Below are 23,318 nucleotides of genomic sequence, written 5' to 3' on the forward strand. Positions count from 1 at the left end.
ATACTGGGGTAGAGTAGTGTGTGCCTGGGATAGGGAATATTGTGCATGTTGAGACAATATCATGTAATGTATTTACAGGCTGAATGAATCAGGAAGGTGACAGAATTATCTTTTCTGGAAATAATTAAAAATAAATAAGAGCATTTTGAGGGTCTGTCTAAAAGCAGAAGAAATGAGGTATTTTGAATTGATATACTTTGTCAGTGTATTTGGACACATTGGGTCACTATCAAGAGATTCACGGTGTGCCATGATATCTTGGGTTTTCGTTTTTTTTTTGGCTATAGACAGCTACTATCAGATAAAGCACAAGCCTCGAAAACAAACTTAGAAGGTCTGTTGGAAAGGCCATATAGACTGGATTTTTGCAATTAAGCCATTTGCCATTTATGGCCAAGACATTGGTGTTGTGTAGAGAAAATGGACAAGAAGTGAGGAGAAGAATATTTTGGTAGTCTTTTGTATCTTCAGAGTTGTTAGATGTAGACTCAATCTATCAAATAGGCTCTGTTGAGAATGGATACCCTCAGAACTGTTGCATTATGCTGTCATATCTCTTGGGACCCTAGCTATGTATTAGGATTTGAGTTTCTAGTTGGCAGTGAGGTTAACTCTTCACTAGGACTGTAGGTTGCTTCTCTGATAAACAGTTTCCCTAAATAATCCTGAACATTCACATTTGATTGTGTTTTATTCATGTCTTGATTATCAGGGCATCAGCAAGTGCCTGCCTCAAGCTAGGAGCTTAAACGTATTTCAAACAAACGAAAAATAATTATGAATTTAGATTTAATTCAGAGGAACAGGGAGCTATTGAAGGGTTTTAACATTGAGTGTGGGCAATTCAGGGTTGCATAATCTCTCCACAGCACTCTGGATCATTATCCCAGAAGTTCATGGGTGTTACTCATCCCTACATTTCTTCCCATCCAGTTTGGGAAAAGAACAGTTTACCCATGAAAGCACCCAAAAATGACCAACCATCTTCTGAGGTGGTCTAAGATGAATATTTTGGTGCATATAAATGAGGGAATATTAAAAATGAAATCGTAAATTGTTCACTACATCTCCAATTTCTAGTAATTCATCTACTAGGTGAATAAATACATTTTTTTCCAACAAGCAATTATTGATATCCTGTCATTTGTGAATATTTGGCTAGACTCTATGGAAGACCCCAGAATTTCAATATGAGAAAGAACAAATGAGAATCCTTACTGAATATTATTTTAAACCTAAAGATTTATCTGATAAGAACCAAAAGAATGTGACACCTTGGTACTTTCACACAACCTGTATATAAAATTATCAATCAATTTCTCTATTACTACCTTGAGGCAGCTCTTCCCAACTGACTGATTGTACATTCAGAGGGGAAATAATAAAACTAAGCTTTGATTACTTGGCAGAAACCATGCAAGCAAGAAGGCAATGGGATGACATACATAAAACCTTGAAAGAAAAAAATTGCCAACCAAGAATAAAGTATCCTGCAAAACTCGTTCAAATATGATGGTGAAATTAGGACATTTTCAGATAAAGAAAAATTAAAGGAAAATGTAAAATCAAGCCAAACTGAAAATAATTTTTTTTCCATTTTTTCTTCATTGTTCTTTAAGTATAAGTTTACAAATCAAGTCAGTCTCTCATACAAAAACTTAGACAGCCTTGCAATGTAATCCTAGTTGCTCTCCCTCTAAAGAGATAGCACACTCCTCCTCTCTATCCTGTATTCCCCATGTTCATTCAGTCAGCTCATGTCCCCCCTTTGCCTTCTCACCTCCCCTCCAGACAGGAGCTGCCCACATCGTCTCATGTGTCTACTTGAGCCAGGAAGCTCACACCTCACCAGTATCATTTTCTGTCTTACAGTATAGTCCAATACCTGTCTGAAGAGTTGGCTTTGGGAATGGTTCCAGTCTTGGGCTAACAGAAGGTCTGGGGACCATGACCTCTGTGGTCCTTCTAGTCTCAGTCAGACCATTAAGTCTGGTCCTTTTATGAGACTTCGAGGTCTGCATCTCACTGTTCCCCTGCTCCTTCAGGGATTCTCTGTTGTGTTCCCTGTCGGGGCAGTCATTGGTTGTAGCGGGGCATCATCTAGCTCTTCTGGTCCCAGGCTGATGTAGTCTCTGGTTTATGTGGCCCTTTCTGTCTCTTGGGCTCATATTTACCTTGTGTCTTTGGTGTTCTTCACTCTCCTTTGCTCCAGGTGGGTTGAGACCAATTGATGCATCTTAGATGGCTACTTGCTAGCGTTTAAGACCCCAGATGCCACTCACCAAAGTGGGATGCAGAATGTTTTCTTAATACACTTTGTTATGCCAATTGACCTAGAAGTCCCCCAAAACCATGGTCCCCAGACCCCAATCCCTGCTACTCTGGCCTTTGAAGCATTTGGTTGTGTTCAGGAAACTTCTTTGCCTTTTGTTTAATCCAGTTGTGCTGATCTCTCCTGTATTGTGTGTTGTCTTTCCCTTAAACTAAAATAGCCCTTTTCTACTATCTAATTAGTGAATACCCCTCTCCCTCTCCATTCTTGTATCCATCAAAGAACATTTTCTTCTGTGTTTAAACTATTTACTTACAAAAATTCTTGAAAGGAGTTCAGTTTGAGAACAAACAACATCAGACCACAGCCTGAATCCAGGTCACAAGATCATATCGGCCAGATATAAAACTAGAAAATGAACTCTCAAGGACTGTTCAAAACCAAAAGAATTACAACAGTGAACCAGAGTGGTTAATCTGTAAATGGTAACTATGTTAGAACAATAAAAGAGAGAATAAATGTTGTAGATATAGAAATTTCTAATGGAACTTAAGACGATACCAAGCAATAATACACTGGTTCAAATCTAGGAAGATAAGGGTAAATTTCAAGACAAACACAGTGAAACTCAACAAACCTACTTATCAAAATAAAGAAGAAAAACACAAAATCTTGGTAAAAACAAAATCCACAAAAACAAAAGTAATGAGAAAGAAATCCACAAACAAAAAGAATTCACCAAAGAAGAGTAAGAGGAGCAAAGAAAAGGTAAGCACCACACACACACACACACACAAAAAGCTACAAAAAGACAGCAATAAACTCACACCTATCAATAATGACACTGGATGTAAATGGCCTACCTAAATGCATGCATAAAGAGTCAGAGAGTGGCAGAATGGACTAAAAAACAGGATCCATCAATATGCTGTCTACAGGAGGCTCACCTTAGAAACAACGATGTACATTTATTAAAAATCAAAGGACAGAAAAAAAATATATCACGCAAACAGTTACCAAAAAAGAGCAGGAGATGGCAATACTAATTTCAGAAAAAATAGACTTTAAAACAAAATCTGCCATAAAAGACAAAAAAGGGCACTATAGAATGATTAAAGGGATGATCCATCATGAAGATGTAACCATAATAAACATCTATACATCCAATGACAGGGCTCCAAAATACGTAAACTCTAACAGCACAGAAAAGAGAAATTGACAGTTCCCCAATAATGGTAGGAAGCTTCAACACCTAGAAAGAAACTCAACAAAGATACCAAAGCTCTAAAGGGCACCATCAACCAACTTGACCTCATAGACATGTATAGAACACTCCACCCAGCAGCTGTAAAGTACACCTTCTTTTCCAACGTACATGGAGCTTTCTCGAGAATACACCACATTTTAGGCCACAGAGCAACCCTCAGCAAAATCCTAATAACTGAGATAATTCAAAGTATCTTCTAAGACCACAATGCCATCAAAGTAGAAATTAGTACAGGAAGAGCAAGGAAAAAAAATCAATAACGTGGAAACTGAATAACGCCCTCCTTAAAAATCACTGGGTAGTAGAAGAAATCAGAGATGAAATCAAAATATTCCTAGAATTAAATGAGAATGAAAACACATACCAAAACCTTTGGGACACAGCAAACCGCAGAGGTCAATTTATAGCAATAGATGCACACATCAAAAAGGAAGAAAGGGACAAAATCAAAACACTAACTACACAATTTGAACAAATAGAAGAAGTACAGCAAAGGAAACCCACAGCCATCAGAAGAAAGGAAATAATGAAGATCAGAGCAGAAATAAATGAAATAGGGAATAGAAAAACAAGTGAAAGAATCAACAAAACCAAAAGTTGGTTCTTTGAAAAAAAATAAAAATAAAGTTCTTTGAAAGGATCAACAAAATCAACAAACCACTGGCCAAATTGACAAAAGAAAAACACAAGAGGATGCATATAATCCAAATAAGAAATGTAATGGGGACATTACAACAGACCCAATTGAAATAAGAAGGATCATAGCAAAGTATTATGAAAAACTATGCTCAACAAATTAGAAAACCTAGAGAAAATGGATGAATTTCTAGAAACACATTATGTCCCCAAAGTAACACAAAATGGCTTGAAAAATCTGAACAGATCCACAGCAAGAGAAGAGTGAAAAGGTAATATAAAAACTCCCAACAAAAAAAGCCCTCGCCCAGACGTCTGCACCTGAGAATTCTACTAAACATTTAGAGAAAAGCTTACGCCAGTACTACAAAAACTGTTTCAGAACATAGAAAAGGAAGCTGTACTTCCAAATTCATTCTGTGAAGCCAGTATAACCCTGATACCAAACAGGGTAAAGACACCAGGAAAAAAAAATTACAGACCCGTATCTGTCTTGAATATAGATACAAAAATTCTGAACAATATGCTAGCCAATAGAATTCAGCATCATGGCCAAGTAGGATCCATATCAAGTATGCAACGATGGTTCAACATTACAGAATCAACCAACATAATCCACCACATAAATAAAAGGCAAGAGAAGAATCACATGATCATCTCAATGGACCCAGAAAAGGCATTAGACAAAGTCCAACACCCATTCCTCATAAAAACTCTCAATAAAATAGGTATAGAAGGGAAATTCCTCAACATAATAAAGGATATCTATGCAAAACCAACTGCTGGCATAATTCTTAATAGAGAAAGGCTGAAAACATTCTCCTTGAGAACAAGAACAAGACGAGGATGCCCTTTATCATCACTCTTATTTAGCATTCTGCTAGAAGTCCTAGCTAAAGCGATAAGGCAAGAAAGTAAATAAATAAAGGGCATCCAAATGGGTAATGAAGAAGTTAAACTCTCCCTATTTGAGGATAATATGATACTGTATAGAAAACCCAAAAGACTGCATGACAAAACTACTGGAACTAATAGAAAGATTCAGGAGATTAGCAGGACACAAGATAAACATACAAAATTCAGTTGGATTCCTATACACCAATAAAGAGAACGATGAAAAGGAAATCATGAAAACAATACCGTTTATAATAGCCCCCCATAAAATAAAATACTTAAGAATAAATCTAACCAGGGCTATAAAGGACCTATACAAAGAAAACTATAAAACACAACAGCAGGAAACCCAAAGAGATCTACATAAATGGAAAAACATACAGTGTGCATGGATAGGTAGGCTCAACATTGTGAAAATACAATTCTATCCAAAGTGATTTACAAATACAATGCAATCCTGATCCAAATACCAACAACATTCTTTAAAGAGATGGAAAAAATTATCATTAACTTTATATGGAAAGGTAAGAAACCACCGATAAGTAAACCACTATTGAAGAATGAAGTAGGAGGACTCACACTACCTGATTGCAGAACCTTCTATACAGCTACGGTGGTCAGAACAGCCTGGTACTGGTACAATGAGAGATACGTTGATCAATGGAACAAAGTTGAGAACCCAGATGTAAATCCATCCACCTATAGTCACCTGATCTTCGGCAAGAGCCCAAAGTCCATCAAATGGGAAAAAGACAGTCTTTTTAACAAATGGTGCTGATAAAACTGGATGTCCATCTGCAACAATAAAAATAAAACAGGACCCATTCCTCACACCACATACAGAAACTAATTCAAAATGGATCAAAGACCTAAACATAAACAGAAAAAATAGGATCAATGCTAGAGGCCCTAATACACAGCATTAATAGGATACGATTCACAAGAAACAATACACAAACCCCAGAAGATAAGCTAGATAACTGGGATCTTCTAAAAATTAAACACTTATGCTCATCAAAACACTTTACCAAAAGAGTCAGAAGAGAACCTACAGACTGGGAAAAAATTTTTGGCTATTACAAATCAGACAAAAGTCTAATCTCTAAAATGTGTAAGAAAATCCAACACTTCTACAACAAAAAGACTAATAATCCAATTAAAAAATTGGCAAAGGAAATGAACAGACACTTCACCAAAGAAGACATTCAAGTGATTAACAGGCATATAAGGAAATGCTCACCATCACTAGCCATTTGAGAAATGAGAATCAAAACCATAATGAGATACTATCTAGCCCCAGCATTACTGGCACAAATCATAAAAACAGGAAATAACAAATATTGGAGAGGCTACAGGGAGATCAAATTCTTATGCACTGCTGGTGGGAATGAGAAATGATACAACCATTTTGGAAAATGATATGGCACTTCCTTAGAAAGCTAGACATAGAAATACCATATGATCCAGCAATCCTACTCCTAGGAATATATCCTGGAGAAATAGGAGTCATCACATGAATAGATATATGCACACCCATGTTCACAGCATTGTTCACAATAGTAAAAAGATAGAAACTACCTAGATGCCCATCAACATGAATGGGTAAAGAAACCTGTACATACACACAGTGAAGTATTACACAACAATAAAGAACAATGATGAATCTGTGAAGGATCTCATAACATGGATGAATCTGGAGTGAAATAAGTCAATCACAAAAGGACAAACATTGTATGAGACCACACTGTAAAAACTCATGAAAATGTTTACACACAAAAAGAAACAATCTTTGATGGTTATGAGGGAGGGGAGGAGTGGGGATGGAAGAACACTAATAGATAAGTGGTAACTTTGGTGAAGGGTAAGACAGTACACAATACTGGGGAGGCTTTCCAAGGCAAGGTCATGGAAGCTCCATAAACACATCCAAATTCCCCGAGGGACCAAATTACTGGGCTGAGGGCTGTGGGGACTATGGTCTCAGGGAATATCTAGCTCAACTGGCATAACTGTTCTACATTCTACTTTGATGAGTACCGTTTGGGGTCTTAAAAGCTTGCAAGTGGCCATCTAGGATACTCCACTGGTCACGCCCCTTCAAGAGCAAGGAAGAATGAAGAAAACTAAAGATAAAAGGGAAAGATTAGTCCAAGGACTAATGGACCACATCTACCATCACCTGCACCAGACTGAGTCCAGTACAACTAGGTGGTGCCTGGCTACCACCACTGACTGCTCTGACAGAGATCATATTAGAGGGTCCTGGACAGAGTCGGAGAAACATGTAGAACAAAATTCTAACTTGAAAAGAAAGACCAGACTTGCTGGCCTGACAGAGACTGGAGAAACCCTGAGAGTATGGCCCCTGGACACCCTTTCAACTCAGTAATGAAGTCACTCTAGAGGCTCACCCTTCATCCAAAGATTGGACAGAGCCATAAAACAAAATGAGACTAAAGGGGCACAACAGACCAGGGACAAGGACTAGAAAAGAAGACAGGAGGGCACAGGTAAGCTGGTAATAGGGAACCCAAGTTTGAGAAGGCAGAGTGCATGTCATGGGGTTGTTAACCAATGTCATAAAGCAATATGTGTACTGACCGTTCAATGAGAAAGTAGTTTGTTCTGTAAACCTTCATCTAAAGTACAATAAAAAAGAAAAATCTCTAAAAACAAAGTTTGAGTATAAAGAAATAAAGGGAAATATGAATAATAAGAAAGTTGGTAGCAATTTTAGAAATGACAAATACAACTTGAGTTAAAATATTAAAAGAAATCAGAAGGATGTTATATACAAGTAAAAAGAAAAAGCTGAAATAATAATGTATACATACACATCTATTAATATAGCCTCAAAACATATGAAGCAACATACAATAGTTAAAAAGATAGTTAAATCAATCATTGTAGTTGGAGAGTTTAGCCGATAGCCCCAAAAGGAAAGATAAAAGTATAGATGATTAGAATAATAGGGTCATATTGCATATCAATTAACATACACACTTTTTTTTTTCATCTAGCAAACATGTTTTGTGCATATCTGACACATTCATGAAAATTGAGTAGGTATTAGTTCTCTAATTAAATCTGAATACATTCCAGACAATTAATACCATATATAATTATACTTTCAAAAGAATAAAACTTGATAACAAAAGATAGTTAAAAGTCTTGTGTATCTGAGAACTGTAAGTGTAGTACTACATAACCCAATACAGGAGCAAATCATGTGGAAAATTTTGAAATACACAATACATTAGTGGCAATGAAAGCACGAAGTATCAAGATTTGTAGGATGCAGCTAAGTCATTACCAAACATAATATTTCTGACTTGAGATATACTTATCAAAAAGCAAACAAAAAGTGAAAGCAAACCAACTAAATATTCAACTCAACAAGTTTGAAAATTTGTAGTAAAATAAATCTAAAGAAACAAAAGAAAAAAAAAAAGAAGGAAGCAGTAAAGACAAGACAAATCAAGAAAATGGAAAAGAGCCAAAATAATAAAAACTAAAAATATAATTAAATAAATGAAACATGATTCTTAAAAGAGGCTGAGAATAGGAGGAATTGGGAATTACTGCTTAATGGTTGCAAAGTTTCTGTGCGAGGTGATGAAAAATGTTTGGAAACAAGTGGAGGGGGTGGTTGCACATTATGAATATAATTTATGTCACTGAATTGTACATTTATAAATGGTAAAACTGCAAGTTTTATATATATACTCATAATAAAATTTAAAAACAGCTGGTAAAATATGTAGCAAATACTAGTCAAGAGAAATGTAGAAATAGAAATCTAAAAATTGTGGAAAAGTATTCAGAACAACTAAAAAAAAACCCAGTGCCATCGATCAGAACAACTATACGCCAATAATTCAGAAAGCCTAGATAAACTAATATAAATCTGTTGTCCCTGACTGTGGTGGTTTTAAAACACTTCTCTAAATTCTTCCACAATTCTCCCTTTGAGGTTGCAGTACAGATCCCTTTCCTTGTACCTGGGCAGCAGCCCTTCGTGAGTGCCTGAACAAATAAGGGTACAGCAAAAGGGACTCTGCCTGACTTTTGAGGCTAGTTTAGAGAAGGTCATGCAGCTTCCACCATTTGTTCTTGGTTCACCTGTTCTGGGAGCCTTCTGCCACCATGTAGGAAGTCTGCCTACCCTGAGGCTGCCATATAGAGTGACTATGTGGACAGACCACAGGAAGACAGAGGCAGAGAGAAAGAGATGCCCAAGAAGCCTTAGCTATTTGAGTCTCCAGGCTAGGCATGCGACGTAGGAGTGAGAAAGCCTTCAATATGACACCAGCCCCAGCTACCATCTGAATACAACCAATGAGAGGCCCTGAGTGAGAACTGCCCAGCTGGGCCCAATCAACTCCCAGATTTATGAAAAAATAAGTGATTAGGTGTGTTATCAATGAATAATCTGAACACCAATAAAATCAGAATTCTGCTGCAGAGTAAGAAGGAAAGAATGGATATGATTGAGAACTAATTGTCTTTAAAACATGTGCATTCCCCTGAGCAGAATTTTACATTGCAAGATTACACGACATGCTAATTTTTATCTTAACTAGATACTGCCTAATTGCTCTCTGAATTGGAGTCACTTTATTTTCTCACCAGCAGTGTCCTTGTCTCCCGACACACTTCCACTAACATTTGGAATTTTTTGTTTAATTTTTTTAGTGTTGTCAGTCTGACAAGAATGAAATACCATCTCATTTTTGTTCAATCTGTATTTTCATGATTACTAGTGCAGATGGGCATCTTTTATTCTATTTATGGACCATTTGTTTTTCTTTTTCTGAGAAATGCTTGTTGAATCCTTTGTTTTCTCTATTGCCTTTTTTTTTTTTTTTAAAAAATCCCTTCTTTATAGAAGCTATTTTTAGAACTCTGGTTATTGATTATTTAGTCATAACTTCTGGTGGTACCTTCTCAATTGGTATTTAAACTTTGGTATATAATATCTTTTGTCATATGGGGGTTTTAATTTTGGCGTAGTCAAATTACCAATTCCAACTGACAGAAAATAAAGTTGTCATTAGTTGGCATGGAGTGAATTCTGACCCTTGGCGACCCCATATGTGCTCAGTAGAACTGCTCTGTAGAGTTTTTAAGGCTGTGACCTTTCAAAAGCAGATTGCCAGATCTCCAAGCCCTACTTCCAACGTACCTCTGGATGCGTTTGAACCGTCAACCCTTAGGCTAGTAGTTGAGCGCTTAACTGTGTCACCCAAGGACTCCAAAATAAACAATGTTGTTGTCGTGTGACTTAGAGTCCATTCCAAGTCATAGCAATCCTACGTGAGAGTAGAACTGTCCCACAGTGTTTCCTAGGCTGTAATATTTATAGGAGCATACACCAAGTCTTTTCTCCAGTACAGAGGCTAGTGGGTTCTACAGGCTGATCTTCTGGTTAGTAGCTGAGAGCTTAACAATTGCATCACCACCAGGGCTCATTAAAACAAACAGTATAAAAAACCTGTTGCCTTTGAGTTGATTCTGACTCATAGCAGCCCTATAGGACAGATTAGAACTGCCCAGTAGAGTTTCCAAGGAGCAGCTGGTGGATTTGAACTGCTGACCTTTTGATTAGTAGCTAAGATCTTAACCACTGCACCACCAGGGCTTCAAATAAACAATAAACATTGTTAATAAATATGTAATATGTTACAAGTTTATAAGTGCTATGAAAAAATATATACAAAAGGATAAGGGAAATCTAGAACATTTAGACGAGCGGGCATTGCGTTTTTAAATGAGGTAGATTATTTGAGGTAGCCCTTATTGAAAAGGAAACTCTGGAAACCCTGGTGATCAGTGGTTAAAGTTCAGTTGCTAAGCAAAAGGTCAGCAGTTAAAATCCACCAGGTGCTCCTTGGAAGCCCTATGGGACAGTTCTACTCTTTCTTATAGGGTCTCTATGAGTTGGAATCAACTTGATAGCAATGGGTTTGGTTTTGGATTTTTATTGAAAAGGTGAAATTTTTACAAAGCCTTACGGACATGAGGAGTTAGCCATATGGATCTCTGGGGGAAGAGTGTTCTGAGCAGAAGGAACATTGAGTGCTGAATCAAGGGTGTGCCTGACACATCTATGGACAAAAAAGGAGACCAACATGCCTGGGGAAGAGTAAGCAGCGAGGGAGTGGTGGCAGATGAGGTCGGAGTGGTAGCGAGGAGGAGAGGATCATGTAAGCCCTTGTAGGTCATTGTAAGACTGCTGCCATCGTTAGCTTTGTTCTTCTGTACATCATGTATTTTTTTTTACTCTAGCTGTGTTTGGAGATTTCCTCTTTATCACTGGTCACGAGCAACTTAAGATACACTTTAGTGTAGTTTTCTCCATATTTCCTGTATTCAGGGTTAATGAGCTTCTTGGATCTGGGGGTTTAAAGTTTTTGTCAAATCTGAAAAAAATTCAGCCATTATTTCTTCAAATATTTTTTTCTGTTCTCATTCTTCTTTCTTCATGGACTCCAATTATACATTATTAGGCAGCTTGAAGTTGTCTCAAAACTCGGTGATACTTTCTTCATTTTTTTTTTTTCAACTTTTTTTCTCTGTGTTTCATTTTGGATGGTTTCTCTTGCTGTGTCTTCCATTTTACCAATCTTTTTATTTTGCAGGATATGTGAAACAATTAGAGGATATTGAGCAGACCTGACTTTCAATAGATCATCCCGACTGCTGAGAGAGAGATGCAGAAGTGAAGAGTGAAAGCAGGGAGCCAATTAAGAGACTACTGCCAAGAATTCAGGGTAGAGACTATGGTGGCTTACGCTAGGGCGGTGGACAACTTTTGCAAAATGCCTTCAAACATGTTGTTAAGCAATTATTGTTAATTGTTTTAGGCATGATGATGTTATTGTGTTAAAAAAAAGAATTCTTATCTCTTGAGATACCTAATGAAATATTTCAGGAGAAATTGTATGATGTTTGGAATTTTCTTTTAAAAAAATTGAATGGAGTGGCAATTTGGAAGAAGGGGTATTTAATCTTCAGATGAAACAAGATTATTCATTATTTGATAATAGTTGCAGCTAAATGATGGATACATTTGGGTTCACTGTACTGTTCTGCCTACTTTTGTATATGTCTGAAAATTTTCTAGAGTAATAGGGTAAAAAAGAAAATGTCTTAATATAATGTACCATATGCATAAAAGATGTGATGATTATTTTGATTTCCATGAACAACTTAAATTATATTTATAAAAGAATTTAAATATATATAAATAGACACAGATACATGTATATTCATAATATAAATGTGTATTTTAATATATAGTTATAATAAATACAGATATATATATCTTTTTTTTTTTTTTGCATTGTTTGTATTGGCTAACCATGCCAAAATAATCTTTTGCTTTGCTCCAAGACCATGGCAATTTGCCAAGCCTAGTTGTGGGAATGAAGTAGTTCAACTTTTGGGTGAATAGCCCTAATCTCTCAGGGTTTACAAGAGGAGACAAATGGGCTTCGCATATCAAAACAGCTCCCAGTAAATACTGTACCTTTACAGGCCATACAACCAATGCTGGTGAATGAATGAAAAAATTACTTATGGAATTACAAAACAAAACCTACTGTCTTGAAAGCCTAGGACTCATCCTCAGAAGCAAAGCTCACTCATAATAATCTACTCATATATCACCGTCTCATGAGTGGAGGACTTTAGAATGCTTTATATATTACTAACTAGGCTGAGCAGAATTGACTCTGGACACTGAAACTGAAAAGGGTTTTCTGGGTTTTTGTAGGATCCTGAATCACTCTTTCATGGATTCATTTTATCCTTTGACCGTACTATGTATTCCTAGCTCCCTAGCTTTGATATTCAGAGTGAGGAGTTATTTTCTGCTATAATCAGTAACTTGGACTGACTACTAAGGGATTCAGTCTCTCTGCGGAGGTGGCTGAATTTATAATTTTCCGAGTGAGTGCTTCTTTTTGACTTCAGAGATCCAAAGGGCATATTTTACAACAGAGTAAAATGTAACATTACTGAAAAAGGCTAGACAGTAATATATTTTCTCAAAATAATTGGGACCCATAGAATTCTTAGGGGGAAAAAGGTATTCATGCTTTTCAAAAGCGTGTGTGAGACTACCTGTTCTTCATTTAATAAAATGTTTGCCAGGAAAGAACTATTATTTTGGATTTAGATAATACGCCCAGTCAAATAAACCTCTGGCACGTTTGTAAAGCTAACCACCAAATTACAGCAAGGATAGGGCCATTGTATCGGAATACTCAAAGGTAGCCAGAGATAATAAAATAAACTCTAACAATAACTGCTGGTATTAACTGGTTCTGGCTATTACCAAGTAGGGCACTGTTTTGACCTGGTTGTTTTACGGGTTGAGATCCAGTCTGGGTTCAGCACTTCCAGAAAACAGTCACAAATAGCATGCCCACTGAGCTTCATGCTTGGCTCCAATGACAACTTACTTCAGGGGTTAGAGAGTCAATTATCTGTAACTTGTAAACTATGCTCTGATAAACCCTAATTTATATACAAGGAAAAGAGTAGAGTCAAATTTCTTCCAATACTCAAACTTAATCTTCCATACCATATGACTTAGAATTTGAAGCCTAAAGAATTTGTTCAATTTTCTTCTAAAATAGTTCGCACTATTCGCATTTGACTATAATGGAACATGCGGGGAGAGTCTCTTTGTTTTAAATTAGTGGGCTTGACTGACAGATGGGTGGAGGTTAGGTGAAAAAAATTTGCTCCTTACCTCCATGTAGAGAATGCATGTTGTCTTTTTAAACTGCAGGAAAAGTATTTAGATAAAAAGTTAAAAAAAAAAAAAAGGCAGGGTTGGGGATGGAAAACATACCGAGAAATTATTAAGTTTTAAAAGCAACCATCCCAAATCATCTTAGCTAATAGCTTGGATAGAAAGTGCTGTAAGTTTTACAATGATTTCCAAATATTATTTCATTGATTCATTCTTTAATTTACCCACTCATTAGTTTGCTACTTATAGAGCACCTCCTATGTAGGCAGCACTGGGTTGCCTTTTAATCTTCTAAACAATCCGTATTTGAGAGATGTAGTATATATTTCTATGTGAGTCTTATGCATTGTTTTGTGATGGGATTGATTTTATCGATATTTCTGTTTATTCAGTCTTTCTTAGGGCTTACAGAGTTATGGTGCCCATGAGGCAAAAAACTTCAGGCAATGCTATATCTTGCATGAATAGTTGTGCACTCCAATTACCCAGCATTAACAAAACAATAGATGTTTCTTGAATTTAGCAGATATGGCCAAAAAATACTTTGTGCAGCAGACAACTACACACTACAAAAACAGCGTACCTGAGTAATTACATGAAAAAATGAAAGTGGCAACAAGAGGAAAGCACCCTAAAGTATTGAAAAAGAACTAATAAGTTTTCCCTTGTGCTCTGTTTAAAATTAATATATCAATCAACCAAACAGATATTTATTGAGCAACTTCTGTAGGCACCATGCTACATAATATTTTAATATAAATTACCCCCAAACCAAAACCAAACCCATTGCCATCAAGTCTATTCCAACTCATAGTAACCCTATAAGAGAGGGTAAAACTGTCCCATAGAGTTTCCAAGGGGTGGCTGGTGGATTTGAACTGCTGATCTTTTGGTTAGCAGCCAAGTTCTTAACCATTGCATCACCAGGGCTCCCCACTTGTAGCAAAGATCATTTGATTAATATTTAAGACTACTATCATGGCCAGAGTCCTACTGACTGGTAATTGCTTGTGCATTTGACCATCTCTTCCTCTAACTGAGCTCCTTGAGGGCAGCAGTTGTGCTTTCCATTTGTGTTCTTGCAGCATTAAGCACAATACTTGGAACTTGATAAGCATTCAGAATAAGTTTTTTTATTTTTCTTTTTTTTTTTAAATCAATGAGTGACTAAAGCTTACATCCATCAATCTGAATTTCGAAAGATTAATGTTCTGTCTGCAGACAGCACTATTCAGAAATTACTATCTAAAACAGTGCCTTTTCTGTGCATATTATTGCTGAAAATCAAAGTCTAGGCACCTAAGTGAACTTCAGTGAAGAAAATGGACCAACTGCTTTCAGTCTTTATATGGTATTGAATTTAGAGAAATCCTACTTTCACCAGTAGGCTACTTACCAGAAATTCTCGGTAAGGAACATTCAGCTATACATCAAATAAAGCTGTGCTAATAGCATTACGTGGCCACCAGGCTGGTGATCACCACCTCCTTTCTTATGTTCCTTTTTTAAATATCTCTGGAAATGACCAAATCTGGACAGCCTATCCACATTTCATCCTCAAATAAGAACTTTTCTTGGTTTGATGAAATAGAGTAAGAACAGAGTGGTCAATGGGAGAAAGACTTAAAAAGTATCATCCTCTCCCCCCACCAATAAAAAAGCTCAACATCATGGATTCATAAGCACTTCTCACCCTGCCTGAGAGAGTAAACTGAAGTACCATTTCCACACTCACAAGACTGAGCCATGGAAAGCTCTATAATTAGGTAGCTATTTGTGTCCTTCCTTTTCCTACTTGGTTAGACCAACGCAATAGCAGGGGTAAGAAAGGATTCTACTGCTAAATGAGTAGGCTTCTACAAAAATGTTTCAAATCTGACATTAATTTCAGACTTTTTGTTGATGCCTGGGTCGAGGTTAAAGACATGTAATAGAAAGGGAGAGTCAGCTGTGAATCTTGTCAACACTGGCTGGTGACACTTTGTTATACGTAAAAAGAAAGGAAAAAAAAGTTTCAGAACATTTCAAATATGTTGACTGAACAGATAGAAACAAAAAGAGATTGCCATCATTGTAGCTATATTTTGTGTATTCAGAAGTCCATGTCTGTTCATGGGAAACATTAATAATGGTGAAGTTTATTATGTATTTATGAAAAACAAAATTACCTATTCATAAACATCCATAGCAATATATTTTGCTTGTATCAATGGGTAAAATTAATACAACTTTTCCTGTAATAGTTCATTGGCTCTGACATGATTTTGAATATCAGGACAAAATATCAAGAAGAGTTATAAATTGAAATAAGAGATAAAATTCTTCAGGTAAATTGTTTTCTCTATGGAACCATAGGAATCAATTATTTATTACTCATGAGAATGTTAGCACCCCCAGTTTATACTTTCACCTTTACTCAGTGACTCACCTACAGGGCATGCCCCTCCTGTAAACGTCAAGGTACATTATTATTATTGTTGGCACTGTTATTAATAACTGGATATCAGAGCAGTGCTTCCAGTGACATGTTTAATCTGCTTTTGATTAAACCAAGCCTTCAATTTTTCTTGAATATGTCCTTGGATCATATTTTTGAATGTTAGCAATAACAACCATACACCTCTTTCTCTCATGTACTTTTAAATTTATCCCACTTTTGTAAAAATGCTCAGAAGTGAATTGGACCTTCATGGTAGCCAGTCTTCCAGACATCAGTACTCCCTTCCCAAGTAGGTAGGGATGGGAAAGGCAACTTCCCACTAAGGAGATAGCACCTGGTAGGATTATTCAATTTCTGAACTTGTGCTGCTACCAAGACTGTTAATTAGTATCAACTATTATGACAGCTTGTGGCATGACTGGACTCTTGTTCAGCACAAATAATCAATGACTTTAAATCACTGTGAACAAGGCAGAGATAGACCCTGTGACCTAAATGTTCCAGGGGATACTTAGAAGCTATGTGGTCTCCTGTAATCGATGGAGCTAGGTGTCTGGATTGAAAGCTGGGGTTTTTTTCCCCCTTAGTCATAAAAATAATTTTTTGAACAACTAATATATGATACTGAGGTCTCAATTTACTTAATTGAAAAATGAATATTATACCTGATGTAGCCTATTGTGTATATAGAATTATTGCCATGCAAAAAGCCATGTAAAAAATACATGATGTATTTCCTCCAGATTTTGTTTGCACTTTTCTAAGTCTTAGCAAAGACTTTTATTTTTCTTTTAATAGAGATTAGAGTGGTTAGTTCATTCTCATAATCTCTAGATAGTGGGTCACTTAAGATTGGCTTGGTTGAGCTGGTTTTTGTTTTGGTTGAAAGTGGAATGAACAATAGGAACTATCCATAAAAAACAACTTCCTCAAAATATTTTGTAGATTCAAAAAAATGTGGGTCAGTGATACAATTCTATATGTATTTTACACTGATTCAATATTTTGTGTAACAGTCATTGAGTTTACAAATATAACTATATCTAGAGGCAGACCTATAAAGAATGATCTTAAAACATACACCAAAATTAAATAGAACAGAGATTTAACAAGACAAAAACTTATGGTGTAGTTTACGAAATATAAGAAATATAAAAATGTAAGAAGCCAATGTTAGCGTACTTCCACAACATCGCTAAATAACCTTATTACAGCATTCCTAGATCCTTTAACTATTAGATAAACTGTTAGAACACATGGCTTGTGTGTGCTCAACGTTCAGTGCCATGGGCTGGAAATAAGAGTCCTGGGTTCCATTTTTTTTAAATTGCCTCTCACATTCAAACTGGTAGCTCACATAGAGTCCCTCAGAGATGAGTGATTATTTCTCCTCTACCAACAGAGAATCTGCAGAAACATAGCTGTTACCACAGCAGTCACTGGACAATGGATGTTGTATGTAAACACCAAATATTACACATTTTCCAAAGTGGAATTTTACTTTAGACAAACGTCATTGTTACTTTCCTTCAAATATTTTCTACATAGTTCTCTTGTAAATATGCATATGCATTTATTAAGGTATTATCTAATATGGGATTGGATTAATAATTATTAATTTCAACAGGAAGATCACCTGGAACAAATAAAAAGGGAGGGTTGGGAATTTGCCAGGTTTCTTTTAGAATGATAGCTTAGGGAGAGTTAGCTGTGGGAAATGGGAAATCCTCAAGTTTTCTAAAATTGAATTCAATGACTATTGAATTTTGGGATGAAGGTGAGGTTTAGAATTTGTATGGTAACATTAAGTAAATATTCTGATCTTAAAGTCTTCTATTTTAATAGGCTCAATTCAGTTGTAACTTTTCTTTACCAACTGGGTAAATTCTGCTTATAACAAGATGCTTGATATAGTAGTAAACATGTATATTTACTCGATGTCTACCATGTCCTAAGAATTCGGCTAGGTACTTCCACGTGTATTATCTCATTTTCACAAAAGCACAGTCCAAACTGGTAAAGAAATTAAAAGCCAAATGCAAATGTATCTCCGCTCTCATGAAGCACAGGTTGGTTCTTGACAAAATTGTAGCTGTTTATCTTCGGTCCCCTTTTCTGCATCTTTTCCCAAGCCCTTGCTCCATGAATACCTGCCCTGAAGAAAGTAAAGTACGTGACACTGGCTATCTGCATCTTATGAATATTTAAGTATATAGGATGAAAATCCAAGAAATGTCAATGCTGATATTATAAGTGAAGACGATGCCTTACTTTAACATAAAGCCCTGGGTGCTCCCCAATGCACAAGAATCTGTAGTTCTTTGGGAGACTGAGAATCAGAGAAGCTTGCAAAGACTGAAAGGAATTCTGGTGGTGCAGTGGTTAAGTACTCGGCTACTAACCAAAAGGTCAGCAATTCGAACGCGCCAGCCACTCTGCTGGTGGAACGATGTGGCAGTTTGCTCCTATAAAGATTTATGGCCTTGGAAACCCTATAGGGCAGTTCTAGTCTGTCCTATAGGGTCCCTATGAGTTGAAACCGACTTGACAGCAATGGGTGCAAAGAGTGAAGGTCACTAGTGGACCTGAAAAAAGAAAACAGAGTTTCCTCAGTTATGGGTAAAATTATGGAATCAGGATTCCAGAGAGATTCTACCGAGATATTTATTATTGTTAATAGCTCTGCGACCAGGAGTATAAAAGTGAACGTGTAAATTAGTAAAGAAGCAAAGAGTAAAAGCACTGTCAGTTTCCCTTCTGCTTTTGTTTCATAGCAACCCTATAAGACAGAGTAGAACTGCCCCACAGAGTTTCCAAGTGGATTCGAACTGCAGATCTTTCTGGTTAGCAGCTGAGCTCTTAACCACTATGCCACCAGCTCTCCATGGACTTTATAGAACCCTAAATATGCATGTGTGTGTGGGTGGGTGGGTGGGTGTGTGTATGTCTGACACTTTGTGTGCGTATATACGGTTTTCCAGAACAAAAAAAATATTAAAAGAGTAGAAAACCACTCTAGTTGTTACTAAGTGACATTATCCCAACAAAACAGAATCAGAAATTGTATTAAGATATAGCCCTTCTGTGTTTAAATGTGCATCAGATTAGATCCACTCTAGAAAAACAAAGAAAACATGCAAACGAAGTTATGGATGTGAAAGAAAGGGAAGGAAAAAAAAAAAGAAAAAAAATCATATTACAATTGTCAGTTTCCAGCCAGGGCCATGTGATCAGAGCTATAAGTCTATGGTGGTAACAAAGCAGTGAGCCTAACTGGATAACTGGGCACTTGATAAATCTCCCCATACAAACTGGTGTGGGTCTTATTTTTATGTAAAATTGAGAATAATTTTTGAAGCGAAACGTGGGCCTTCTGAATGCTTAGAGACTTCTAGGATCAGCGCTGTAATTTCTTCCTAATCCAGGCCAGTTAAAGGAAATTGGCAGAAGTACTCCTTGCCAAAACAAAAGCAGGTCTGCATGCAGCCTGTGATGTAGGTTAGGTAACGGACCGTTGCCTCCTTGGGACAGGGTGTACTACCACGTGTGTGCTAGGTTCAATACAGAGAGAAGAGGAGAGCTTGAAGCATCCACCAGGGTTACAGTCAACAGTTATTAAATCCATTTCCTATTTAAGTTCTCTAAGCTTCATCAGAGGTCTCCTTCCTGAAGTGACCTGATTCTTCTGCCATGAATATGTGGTACGACTTGCAAAGCTTCTCTCGGGATAATAACAGTAAACCCTTTTCATTATTATCTTCTTCTCTAGGGTTGGGCATCTTTCCCAGCCGGCTCTTAGATGGCTCTTGAGAAATCAAACCCTGTCCTGGCTCTGTGTACATCGCCTTACAGCCTTAGTGTTTTATTATTATTGAATATTTGTGGATGTGACATCATAACCATCACCTGCCCATTGCTAACTTCCTTAACCTCATTTTGACAATCTGTACCCACAGGCCTGCAGATGCGCTGTGAAGAAAAGGTACAGCTTTCAGAGCACAGTTCAGTGAGGTAACTTCAGTGAGTCGCTAATTACCATTGTTCCTCTGCATCCTTCTGGATGGTCTCAGTCTTGCTGTCAGTTTTTCTGTAGCATGCATTTCTCTTTTTTTTTTTTTTGTCCTGTCTGAAAAGCACACCATCATTTTGCTTCATGTGACTGTGCCTGAAAAGAACATATCGTTTTGTGGTAATTAAGTGTGGCTATTTCATTGCTGATTTACTATCCAGTAAAATTTGAGAATTTCCTTGAGCATTATTCTAGTCTGAGCCATGAAAGGTGTTTTCACAGATATTTAAATTTTTGTGGTAAACTTAATGAGATCTCATGATAATTTTCGTGATGCCTTATTAAAACTCCCTATAGTATAATTAAACCCCACCATCCTGCTTTTAATTGAGGGAAAGGGAAACGTCAACAGCTGCAACCACTTTATGAAAATGTTAAGACAGCGTAGCCAAGACAGATACAGATTACTATTGTGTAAATTATAAATTTACACAGATACACATACATACATCTGCAGCAGATGATACTTTGCCCTAAAATGGAGATATTAAAAAAAAAAAAAAAAAAAAACCACTGCTGCTGCCGAGTTGACTCCAACTCATAGAACTCATAGTGACCCTATAGGACAGAGTAGAACTGCCCCACAGAGTTTCCAAGGAGCGCCTGGTGGGTTCAAACTGTGAACCTTTCGGTTAGCAGCCATAGCACTTAACCACTACACCACCAGGTTTCCTGCCAAGGGGAACAAAATAAAGCAGAACTGACTTTACACAGCGATGGTTCAGGAAGGTAAGTGTTCAGTCCCGGGCCAATACACAGCTACCACCCATCGGTCAGGGGAGGCTTATGTGTTACTGTGATGCTGTAACAGGTTTCAGTGGACCTTGCAGACTAAGATGGACTAGGAAGAAGGCCTGGCAATCTATTTCTGAAAAATCAGCTGATGAAAACCCTATGGATTACAAAGGTCTGGTGCTGTTGCACATGGGCTTGCCATGAGTTGGGAACTTACTTGACTGGAGCTAACAACAACAACACGTTTGAAGTTAAAAGACTATAAAACCTGTTCACCTTAAATCCAAACCACTAGGAATGGAACCCTCTTGATTTTCTCTCCACCCTTCTAGACGTTCTTGCCACTAAAATCCCTACCTAGCTGCTGCAGGCTCCCTTCTCTGCCTGGCCTATCCTTTTACCAGTGGAACCTTTTCACTGTGGCCTTCCTCACTTCCAAGGGGTGAGGAAAACTCATGTCCTCCTTCTCTTCTTCTTGTATCTTTCTGCTACCTTCCTCTGTTCTGCCCTTAATGCGAACAATGTGCTAGACACTTGTGTTACTTATTTAAGCACATTTTATTTAACCCTCACAAGAATTCAGCAATATAGGTGGTATTATCTCCCTTTAAAGATGATGAAACTGAGGTTCCATCTGGGTAAGAGATTTATCTAATATTACAAAGCAAATGGAAGGCAGAGGAAAGAGGTGAGTCCACATTTGCATGATTCCAGGCCTAGCCCAGGATTTAGAATGCCTCTTTCCCTATATTTCTACTCAGTATAGTGCCTATTTTTAAGTGAAGGCAATGTGAAATCACCCTCATCATATTTTGATGACAAACCAATCAAAGTAATTGACCCGATTTGCCATCTGGATCTGAAGGTGGCCTATTGTGGCAATCACGTCAATGAATTCATGCAGAGACATGTTTTAAATGTGTGTTGGAAGGTATATTTCAACTACTGTCCTTTTGCAGAATGGGAAGCTTTATTATTTGACTAAGTTACTATTATATTCAGGAACCCAGGTGGTGAAAGCAGTTTGTAATCAGCTGCTAACCCAAAGGTTGGTGATTCAAACTCACCCAGTGGCTCCGTGAAAGAAAGGCCTGCGACTTGCTTCCATAAAGATCACAGCCAAGAAAACCCTACAGAGCAGTTCTACTCTGTACGACATATGGTTGCTATGAGTCAGGGCTGACTCCATGGCAGCTAACAATAACAACTATTAATTTCAACTGATAGAATGTTAAACTACAGTGCTTACAAGGCATTTTATTCAAGCATTGGCTGCTCTTGCCTTTAACCGGCTAAGGGTATGTCTCATCACTCCTTATTCCTACAAGCACCAAAAATAACGTTCTTTACCAGAGATTTTGTGTGTATTTATGTTAGTGCGGCAAGCCTTCCTTCTGTCTTTCTTTTAGTCACCTATTCAACTAATTTTTTAAAAATTTTTATTGTGTTTTAAGTGAAAGTTTATGAATCAAGTCAGTTCTCACACAAAAATTTATACACACCTTGCTATAGACTCCTAGTTGCTCTCCCCCAATAAGATAGCACACCCTTTCTCTAAAAATATGGAATGCTTCACGAATTTGCGTGTCATTCTTGCTCAGGGGCCATTCCAATCTTCTCTGTATCATTCCAATTTTAGTATATGTGCTGCCGAATCGAGCGCTCAATTTTTGAGTGCCTAGCTGATGCTAGACTCTACGCACAGAAAATGTAGGCTGGGTAACAGCTAAGAAAGTCTCAATCTTGTTCACTAGATCTCTAGTGCCTACCAGTGTATCGTGCATAAAGTATCTGCTGATGAAATAAATAAATTGATAAAAATCTCTGGATATCAATTTTAATTAAAATTTTTATTGAGATAATTGTAGATTCACGTGCAGTAAGGAAGAATGTAGAAAGATCCCTTGGATGCTTTACCCAGCTTCCCCAAATGGTAACTTTTTGTAGAACTATAATGTAATACCACAGCCAGGAGAGTGACATTGGTACCACTGTCCAATCTTAGTCAGATTTTTCCAGTTTTACTAGTAATCGTTTATGTATTAGGTTCTAGAGAATTTATCACCTGTGTAGGCTTTTGTGTCCACACCACGGTCAAATAGTGAATATTCCCATTACCACAAGGACCCCTCATTTTGCCCTTTTATAGCCACTCCCACATCTCTTCTGCCTCTTCTTCCCCCCGTCTTTAACTACTTGTTGGTAAAAACTAAACTCCTTGCCGTGGAGTCAATTCAGACT

General features: G+C 37.2%; 1 non-coding gene across 1 annotated transcript; it reads right to left on the reverse strand.

The window, feature by feature from the left end:
- Window positions 1-22,633: 22,633 nt before the first annotated feature.
- LOC111752679 (U6 spliceosomal RNA) lies at window positions 22,634-22,740 on the reverse strand. The gene has a single exon (XR_002787559.1). It is a non-coding gene; the product is annotated as a U6 spliceosomal RNA (small nuclear RNA).
- Between the last annotated feature and the right edge of the window lie 578 nt (window positions 22,741-23,318).

This window comes from Loxodonta africana, chromosome 13 (genome assembly GCF_030014295.1).
Source record: "Loxodonta africana isolate mLoxAfr1 chromosome 13, mLoxAfr1.hap2, whole genome shotgun sequence".
Lineage (NCBI taxonomy): Eukaryota > Metazoa > Chordata > Mammalia > Proboscidea > Elephantidae > Loxodonta > Loxodonta africana.